The following is an 11,453-nucleotide window of genomic DNA, read 5'->3' on the forward strand; positions in this document are numbered from 1 at the left end:
ACCTTAGGTAATGTTACTTTTACCAATAATAATAATAATAATAATAATAATAATATTAATAATATAAATATAGTACAATATATAAAAATCTCAATAATCTCATACATCCTCATATATATATATATATATATATATATATATTATATATATATATATATATATATATATATATATATATATACATATATACATATATACATATATATACAGTATGTATACATATATATACAGTATATATACATATATATATACATATATATATATATATATGTGTGTGTGTGTATGTGTGCAAACAAATTTAAAATGCTGCCGTTTCTAGTCCAGTGCACGACATATGCCTCAAACAGTACAGATATGTAATGATGGGAGATATTCATATGAGCGCTCACATAGCAAACCAACCTAGCATGGTTGTCATTGACTAGTGCTGCTTTGCTGATCATGGCGATACACAAACCCATTTACCACGTTAAGGTATCCCCACTCAGAAAGGTATATATATAGTATATTATATTAGATATATATATATATATATATATATATATGTATATATATACATATATATGTATATAATACATATAAATGTATATATACACAACACATATATATATAAAATATATATATATATATATAATTATATATATTATATTATATATATATAATATATAAATATATATATATATTGTACGTATATCAAAACATCGACTTCACACTATGATTTTTTTAACACACGTGTCTCATCCCTTTGAATAGACATAAAGAAATTCTAATGGCGAATCTACAATCACTCGGTAGCACTTTAAAAATCTTAAATCATTTGTACTTAAACTTTCAAAATACTCCAACTTTTAATTCTAAATTAATTCTACTGTTTATTAGACCTATTTTCTCCATCTAACCAAAGGGATCTTATTCATATTACAAATCCAATCCAAGCTGACGAAGAAACATCAGTCACTTACACACAGACTAGATTAATGCCAGGTACATACTTATCTATAAAAAAAATAATGAAGATGGTGATAATTACCTTCTCTCCTAGTTTTGAGAATTATTGTTCTTTGTGGATCTCAGGATGCGATCACCACAAATCCAAAGAAGAATATTCTTTCCGACCCTCGCAATAAAAAAAATTAAAAATACTTCAAAAGGTAAAGGTTACATCAGAACGATTGCAGATAAGTACCTTAGACATATTCCTTTGATAATACTGAACTCTTGTTAATCTGAGCTACGATTCATGTACCTAGTAGTTAGCAACACGTAGTGGGGTCAAAACCAGGGTAAAGGAAAGTTGTCAGTTAACGTAAATCCTTAAAGTTTTGCAGAGGACCGAAAGGCTAACATCTTTCAAAGTTAATGAGTATTTGTACACACACGCACACGCACACTCTCTCTCTCTCTCTCTCTCTCTCTCTCTCTCTCTCTCTCTCTCTCTCTCTCTCTTCTCTCTCTCTCTCTCTCTCTATATATATATATATATATATATATATATATATATATATATATATACACGCATATATATATATGTATATATATATATATATATATATATATATATACATATATATATATATATGCATATATATATACACATATATATATATACATATATATATATATATATATATATATATATATATATAAATAAAATGGAGTCTTATCAAATTAATTTCCGGTGAACAATGGAGTACTCCAAGGGAATATGTTGTCGCCTATGTTGTTTTCCTCCTTATGGATTTTGTAATGGGTAGAACAGTCAGAGATGGTGGAGAAGGATTGGACTAGATTGCTGATAGGAAATTAGCAGACCTAGAGTATGCTGACGATGCTGTCCTTGTTAGCAGAACACCACAGGTTTTTTACAATACTTGCTTACCAGAATGCATGAAATATCACACGAGGTTGGCCTCAAGATAAATGGATGAAAGACAGAAATGATGAGAAGGGAGTATGCAATGGAAGATGAGAAATATCATTGGAAGGAGAAAGGATTAATGAGGTAGAATCATTAAGAATTTAGGAACTATGATTTCTAATACAAGATCTTTACAATTAGAGTTTAGTGAAAGATTGTAAAAAGCAAATCAAACATTGGCTAGGGTAAGTAAAATTTGGAAATCAAATCGCTTGAAATTACATATAAAATTCAATGAAACAATCTCCAATAGATATAGTAGATTTGAGAACAAAACCCTCAGAAGGATATTACGAGTTAAATGGCAGGACAGGACTAGTAATGAAACTATAAGATATATTACTAGAGTACCATAGGTGGATGAGATCATGATGAGGGGTAGATGAAGATTGTTTGGGCATGCCATTCGCACTCACCAAATGAGATTAGTTCACCAAAAGTTCAGCTGGGCTCCACAAGGCTACATGGCTGAGGACTATGAAGCGCGAAGTAGAAGAGGATGAATGCAGAAGTATTGAATGAAAAGCTCAAAATAGAGACAACTGGTGAAATTAAACCGAGGCGTAGAAGAGATTAATGATGATGATGATAATGATGATGATGATGATGATATATATACACACATATAAACATATACAGACAATTTTTTGTAAGCTACCTGCATACACGTTTCCCATCAGAACTTTTATCTTATGAACATCGATTTCTTTACGTATATATGCATCCTATAGCCTACATCTCGATGGTAAATTTCCTTAAGGGAGGTTATAAAACTTATTTAAAAATCAATACCCAGTGAGGCATTAAATGTAAATAAGGAAAGCCATTCGAGTGGATTAACTCTGGTAAAACCGACTTTAAAAAAATCGACTCCGATCAGAGATAAGCATCGACGTATCCATTCGGCATCTACCCTCTCCCCGCCACAACACTTAAACGCACTCCAGGGATATTTCTCTCTCCCTCTCTTTCTCTTTTTACGACTGTAAAACTATAGATTCTCCGTAGTAATCTGTTTTGTTAATCGAAGAGAGAAAAAAAGGCACGTTTCTAGGTCAGTGTATGTGGGAAACAGTTTGGAAGAAGATTAAAAATTACAAATATATTTAGTGAATATTCTTTATTATTTATTATAATATTTTTAAAACTAAATAATGTACATCTCACCACTGATGTATAGCCATTCTCGAAAACCTCCATTTTGTAGTGAAAATGTTTTTTAATTCTCAAGTTTGAACGTCACTATATACATTCAACTGATATCCTTCAATACAGCGACAAATATAAACCAGGCCTTTATAGTCGATACAAACATTAAAAGAAGAGTGTAATGGAACACCAGTGATACTAAAGAGAGAGAAAAAAACGGAAAATGGAGGGAAAATGAAGGGTAGGGGAGGGGGACCGAAGGAAGGGTGATGAGGGAGCAAAACAATAAAAGTCCCATTCTCTCGAAATTCAAGAACTATAAGCAGAAGCTATAACTCGCGAGGCGAGACCATTGGAAAAATACACAGGCAAGCAGAAAAGTGACTTCTACTACCGCTTTAAATGACAGCGCGATAAAAAGAATAGTCTGTAAAGACATGGTTGCGGCATTAAAACCGCTCGTTTGTGACGTCACACATACACGCGTTAACAGCCCCGCAGCTCCATGAAACGGGGCCGAATGAGAGGAATTTAAGTTTCATTAACGTTTTCTTCGCTTTTGCACTACTGCAGAAGACATAAAGAAAACGCCCCTCGGTTGTTCTCCGGCACGGAAAGGGCCCTTCCAATTCTCAAACCAACATTTAAAAGAAGCATTTCGACTCGATTCGCCTGGTTTCCTTTTTTTAATATTTCAAATGGCAATGGACGATCTCAAAATGGGCCAAAAGCCAATGAAGTTCTCTGATGAAATCAACATGAGTGTTTTGCGATACTTCTACCAGCAGATAATCGCTTGCAAATAGCTTCCCCAAGATTAAATGTCTGCTCTGGATGAGTTAGATATTCATTTTGCTTCATGTGAACTGAAATATTATGTTGCATAGCCAGTCAATTTGTCATATTCTGATTAGTTAATGTGGCAATACGTTTTATTACATAGGCCTACATTCTTTTACCATCAACTACCTCGCTCTCATATGAAGTAAATTTTGTCACTTCTCCGTATACAATCATAGTCATCTAACCACTGGACAATGTTATTCTGAAAGTCAAGCTGAATACCAATCTTGAAAAGCAGAACACTAAAAGGACAAGGGTCATAAGAACGAAAGTATTCATCACACCCCCTCAAAAAAAAAAAAAAAAAAAAAAAAAAAAAAAAAAAAAAAAAAAAAAAAAAAAAAAAATGTAAAGAATAAGCACGAAAGAGAAATATGTCAAAATGTGATAAAGAAGAATTAATGATGAAGGTGGTATGAAATGAAACCTATGTTAAAAAGAAAATAACTTGGAAAAGAGCATTTGCACCAAATATGAAATTGTGAAGTTCCAACGATTCAGCTTAAAAAAAAACACATTGAAAATGATAGTAAAATACCATAACAGATCGTAAATTGAAAATAAAAATAATCAGAAACAGAGAGCAACCTTCGTGGCACCTCCCCTTGTTATCAATATCATATTTTCCAATTCAAAATTTCATCATTATCAGCAACATCCAAAACAAAATATCAACAATCAAATTTAGGAGAATGGACAGTCAATATCCTATAAATGAAAAATGGATTGAACACATGATGTTCTTATGATGCTAAAGCACAGATGTTAAAAACAGAGGGAGAACACTAAGGAATTTACAATCGTATCTTAAAGGGGAAGGAATATATCAGATAGTATGCGAAACGTGAAAACTAGTTTAAAATTTCTGTTTGAAAGTTGTCTTCTGTAACAATGAAATTATCGTTACTTTTGTTGACGCAATCTAAACATCATGGATCTACTGATGAAGGAGTGAAACAGTTTTGCTCCCAGGGTATTTTTTTCACATTAAATAGCATAAACCTAACCAGCAATAACAGATTGTGAAAAAAATGTATAAATATAACTAAAATAACGCGCGGAAGAGCCCTAATTAGCTTTAAAATCTACCAGTTATTAGCAAAACTATGAAGTGTAATTGAAACACATGAAATGTTCCTTCGCTTTTACCAAATAAATACAGTACAAAAATTACTCTTAAAAGGAACAAAAAATCTCAGTTAAAATGTTTAAGACATTGAGTTCACATTTAATCAGCACGAGTCTTAATATTGTATTTCATACTATTTTTTTACAATATACTATTTGAGTGTTGTTCCCTGTAATGTTTTCTTTCCGTGTTGATAAGACTAAAGTGTACGATACAGCAAACTTAATAGATATCACCATGTAACTTTAGTATACCGTAATACGACCAACCATTCTTAAGTAGTTATCAGCAATATAATGTCTTTTGAATTTCAAAATCTGACAACTTTCAAGTAAAATACACGCTTGCAAAATACAGTAATATAATTAAAATTAAACATATATATAATTTAGAAACAGGAAAAAGGGATACTTGAGCGCATCCAATTCACATAATTTCAAAAGCAATTGCTAATTAAAATCCCCAAAATATCCTTCCATCCAGCAAAGAAGAGATGCCCTACTAATACCTAGCCTAATAATAACCCCTTTTCTCTCCCACAAAACTTCCCCAAATACTAAAATAAGAAGTGCCACAAATATCCATACAAACTGTTACAACAAAAAAGCAAAAAATCACGTGCAAAAGTTATGTTAAACATTCCCTTAAAAAAAAAAAGAGCCGATACAAAAGCTGCGACTTTAACTGGATGCCAGGTGTTGACGGGGAATTCAATAGCACTGTATTACATGTCATATGGCCCTATGGATACAACACGGGGGAGGAGGGATCGATTACAAGGGTGCTTGAATCCTAGAGGTCGTTCGAGGAGGAGCAGAGAGAATACGGCCTTGCTGGACAGAGAGAGAGAGAGAGAGAGAGAGAGAGAGAGAGAGAGAGAGAGAGAGATCAAATTTCCCCTCGGATGGTTGGTAAGAACTCTCTCTTATGATCAAGACTGTAAAGCAAAAGGATCCACGAGCCAAGTCAGTAACAAAATAAGACCGTCTTACAAGTTACAATAAGATTTAAATGGTACAGATCAATGGCACAGTGTGACGAGAAGTGTCTATTTGCATGAACTACAAAAGGAAAGTTTCTATACGATAAATCCTGTAAACAACTACTCAAGTAATGAGAAGCCTTTTCAAAAACTAAATCAATGAATAAAAAGACTTGCTTGAATCTTGATATTTGGAGAAAAATTATTGCAGTACAAAGAGCATGATAAAAATATTTCTTTCACATTCTTCTTGACATTTTAACAACATTTTTATTCTCACAGTTGAATACGTATATTTAGCCTATATTTACGATACACTTCATCGCTCCTATGTAGTAAAAGAGCAATGTGTGGCTCCATATATATATATATATATATATATATATATATATATATATATATATATATATATATATATATATATATATATATATATATATAAATATATACATATATATATATATATATATATATATATATATATGTATATATATATATATATATATATATATATATATATATATATATATATATATATATATAGTAAAGAGCAGTTTCTAGACATTTATATATATATATTTATATATATATATATATATATATATATATATATATATATACTGTATATATATATATATATGTATATATATATATATATATATATATATATATATATATATATATTCGTTCACGCTCAGCTCTCCCCATCAATCGGGTAAGGGGAGAGGAAGTACCCATACCCTGGAGAGAAGGGGGTACGTGTGCGTGTGTGTACATTTATTCAGTCGTCATTTTTGACGGGTTGCATACACTACTGTATGAATAGTTTAAAGAAAGTTATCGAATAATTCAACTAGATATAAAGGTTTGGATTCCAGAGGTAACTGCTAGATGACAGGCAAAACATAAAGGAAATGATAATTCCATCAGGTAAAGAAATAGACAGAGTAAAAGCGAATTATAAAGATCTTAATCAACAAGAGCCTTTTACGATTATGTATACACTAGTTATCGCAGGTACTTTTCGATATATATGATTTTCATAATAAAAGTTAATATTAACAGAAAAATATTAACAGAAAACCAGAACACTGCAAAAAAAATACTTATACCTACGAGTATTGGGTAAAATTGAGCACTCGCCGCTAAAACCGCGGTTGCAAAACTCGTCTTTCTTCAATGTTGGTCACAGCCCAAAACATTTTATAGATTTATGAGAGCCAAAATATAACGGCCGCATAAATAAATAATCAAGTAAATAAATAGACCGACGAATATTAGCGAAATCATTCCACGCTCTACGGCGAGTGAAAGATCAAGAAAAATTATATTACCAGTTTTGGGATACAATTTATAGAACGTTCTCGTTTAAAATTTACATGGTCTATACGTATACCACAAAATGAGTCGGGCTATGGAAGAAAATGGATTATACCGCTTTAAGAAAAAAAAGTTAAATATATATCTCAACATATAAGCAACTCGCACTTTTGTTCTCAACATTTCTATCTTTTAACCAGAAAAAAACTTGTCATATGCCTATAATTACAGGTGCACGTGATACTCCAAAAACCCCAATTTTCATCGACCTGGAAGCAAATCATTCACATAGAGTTGTCACCAACCACAGCTAATAGAGATACTTTACTCTAATTATCTCTGTTTATAAATGAGCGTATAAGTTAAAGGTTAGACTAAGGGAAACAACGGTTGGATTGTGTGATGGAGGTTAAAACTGAACCATAATAAATTACAAGGGTAAGGTGAAGTACGCCTTGCAAAGGTAGGCATGTAAGTGGATGCAGGACAAAGCAGAAATTAATGACTCCTGATGGGAATGAATGCAAAGAGAACATTAATACGACGTTGAGACATGTAAATCACAGCCCAAAAGCCACTTAACCCACTGGCACTACTACGTAGTGTGGGGCACAGAGCGTGTAGCCATACGGCGACAGACGACCTTCCGAAGGGAAAGGGAGGGTAAAAGGGGACTTCGGGGGGAGGGGGGGGGGAGAAAGAAGGCAAGGGTTATAACTCTCGTCAGGTAAGGGCAATTTTCTATTCAAGCTAAAATGGGCGTAATTATGTTGGGATTAGCATATTTCTTCGGAGCAAATATAAACAAAACGCTATTCAACGCAGAGCCTCCGGGGTGATATATTCAGGAACTAGTCTCTAAGTGCCTGGCATTTTTCATGAAGCGAGACGTAAATTTATTCGACAAATATACCGATTAAAAATGTAGCGGTGGAACTCTGGAGTACCAGAGGGGAAATACATCTAGGAAAAACAGTTTTATTCACGCAGAATGATATATATACCAGGTCAAAATTACGGAGAATTCAGAAGCTTGACAAGAGAGATTTCTGAATTGCTAAAAGAAAATCGCGGAATATTACAGGGAAATGTTAGAACTAAACAAATAACGAACGTTTAATAAGAGACGAAAATAGCGATGTACTTCTTTCAGAATACTGTATGAATCAGAAAAAAACTATTTCATCAATATTATATCGTGGAATGTTTGCATCTAGTACACAAGCATCAATTGATAATTCAAAATATCATGATCCAATATCTTTTCACAGTATAAAGAACTAGTCAAATAAAAAAGTGGCAATTACACAAAATGCTTTTTTTATTTAATCTTTTTCCTAGTGTAAATAGTATAAGAGCTAAACTTTGATGTATATCTTTGGAAGCAAAATTTTTGGGTAATGTATTTTTTTCTGGGATGTCTGTTCTCCAGTAAAATATTACTAATTATACTGCAAGTAGTGATAAGAATAATTACATTTTGACAACTTCAAATATATATACTGTATATATATATTATATATATATATATATATATATATATATATATATATATATATATATATATGTATATATATACATATATATATATATATATATATATATGTATACATACACACACACATACACACAGACACACACACACACATATATATATATATATATATATATATATATATATATATATATACATAATATGGGAGAAGATTGTCTTGGTTAATTTCAATTCACCTCTATGAATAATTACAATGAGAGAGAGAGAGAGAGAGAGAGAGAGAGAGAGAGAGAGAGAGAGAGAGAGAGAGAGAGAGAGAGAGAGAGAGAGAGAACCAACGGCATATATACTTGTTTAGACCCATTTAACAATACATGACAAAGCTTGACCTCTCGGCCGTTTGACCCAGATGGCTTAGATTAATTGAGTCCTCCGTCAAAGGATTCCTTTGTGTGGACGTAAACATTTATTGAGGAACAAACGCAACTACTGAGCCAATCCTTGAAGCCTCACTGGGTTTTGCAAGGGGATGGTCACTCATCAGACCAACAGCAAATAAAGACAAAACAGGAAAATTCTCTATTATAACTAAGACTCTGAATCTTTATTTCTTTTTATTTTGTTAATCTCATTTTTTTTTACAACGGGGAATAAATATTGCATAAATTCAGCTCATCCCCATTATGCAAGATTATGTCATCAGACCTTTCAACAGATGAAACCTTTTCATAACAATTATGATTCTTGTTTGCCTGAGTCAATCTCAATGAGAATCGGTATTTTAACTGAAATTTATTACAAATTGTTGTTTACGTTATTTCTTTTTATTTGACTATTCATATTATATATATACATATATATATATATATATATATATATATATATATATATATATATAAATTTATATACAGACACCATTTATAAGTATAAATTCACTCGTATATGCATATAAAAACTGTATATATACATTTAAAGAGCATATATGCGTATGCGTGAGTGTATGTACATTTATTTATATATATATATATATATATATATATATATATATATATATATATATATATATATATATATATATATATATATATATATATATATATATAAAATACACAATCAATTCGACTACTATTCCCCGTGTAGTGTGGCCAGTATACCATGTGGATAATGCCGGGAATTGTTAAGCCTTTTGAATTTCAAGCCACAGGAATTCAGGAATACAGAAGGCGGATGACATGCGGGTGAAGACATGCCAATTCAAATATAATTCGCCACTTTATTGAGCGTGTATCGAGCTAATCATTATCAAGAGGCATTCTATCATGGAGGATCAATTTTCATAAGTAGCGGCTTTGGATTAACAAGGGGACTAAATCTAGGCAATTACGGAATTATTCTCATGGGCAGATAGATACTCCTTCAGTTACATGGATTCAGCAAGCGACAGGTCGGTACTATTCACCTTTTCTTTTCTTATTTATTTTGAAGAGGTCCAGTGGGTTTTTTTTATATGTTTTATTACCTCTTTTAAATATGAACTGAAACAGCGTACAACTAAAATCTAGCCCGGCCGTTGCCCGTCCCCCCCCAAAAAAAAAAAATAATAATAATATATAGAAGTGCATATCAGTGTTACTTCATAATTTCTATAAATCTGGCGTCTGTGAAACATGGAATGAAATTTAAATCAAGAAAAGGGAGGCCAATTATCAAATAATTTTCATGAAATGATACAATGATGCGTGAAAAAAAAAAAGACAATAAACTATTCTAAGAAGACAGAAAAAGAAATAACTACACCTCAGGTAAACGAAAATTTGTTCACCTGGCAGTAAACTGACGAATGATGCGTTCCCCTAGAATAAATTATTTTTCAAGGGAGAATCCCCCTTAAATCCAATCTTGGTACACTTCATTTCAAATGACCTACTTTTCCCTTCACTAAACCTCCTATTCCTAGCCTGAGAATTTATCTTTTTTCGCTCTCCTCATCTTACTATACCCCCAAACCTCCATAAGTCGATGACTACATGCTCGCATTTAACATAATCCTCGTCTGTTATCTGTTTCATACCGTAGCTAAGTTTTATCCGTTCAAAGTGAGTGCTTATGTTATTTCCATCATGCCCCATTCCCTTGTATTGATTACTTTTACAGACAACTTGAATAGCTATTAATCTTAATATTGATTCAACCAAATAATGATCAAATATATGCTTGCCTACTCCTCATCTCACAATCCATCATCTTGGTCTTCAATTTACACTGCAATGACATAGAATTTTGTTCATTCTTTCCTCGCCATTTTTCTTCTGCAATTACACTTAAATGAATAAATATGTTGCTATGAAAACATTGGACGAGTATTTTGCAATAATCAAGGAATTTCTCCATTCTCTCTCACAGATAATGCTATATCTTTACCTGTCTTATACATTTATATCCAAATTTCTAGAGCACAACCATACTTTCCAATTCTCTAAACGCAGCCAGGTCTATATTTAGACTTTCCCCCGATCTTTCTTTTCCTCCCATTCTTTTCCGCACGCATTTATAAAAACAGATTTTTCTTTATCCACGCAAATTTTACTCATACATACCTCGAAATAACATACAAACA

The sequence above is a fragment of the Palaemon carinicauda genome, chromosome 27, assembly GCF_036898095.1.
Source record: "Palaemon carinicauda isolate YSFRI2023 chromosome 27, ASM3689809v2, whole genome shotgun sequence".
Classification (NCBI taxonomy): Eukaryota; Metazoa; Arthropoda; class Malacostraca; order Decapoda; family Palaemonidae; genus Palaemon; species Palaemon carinicauda.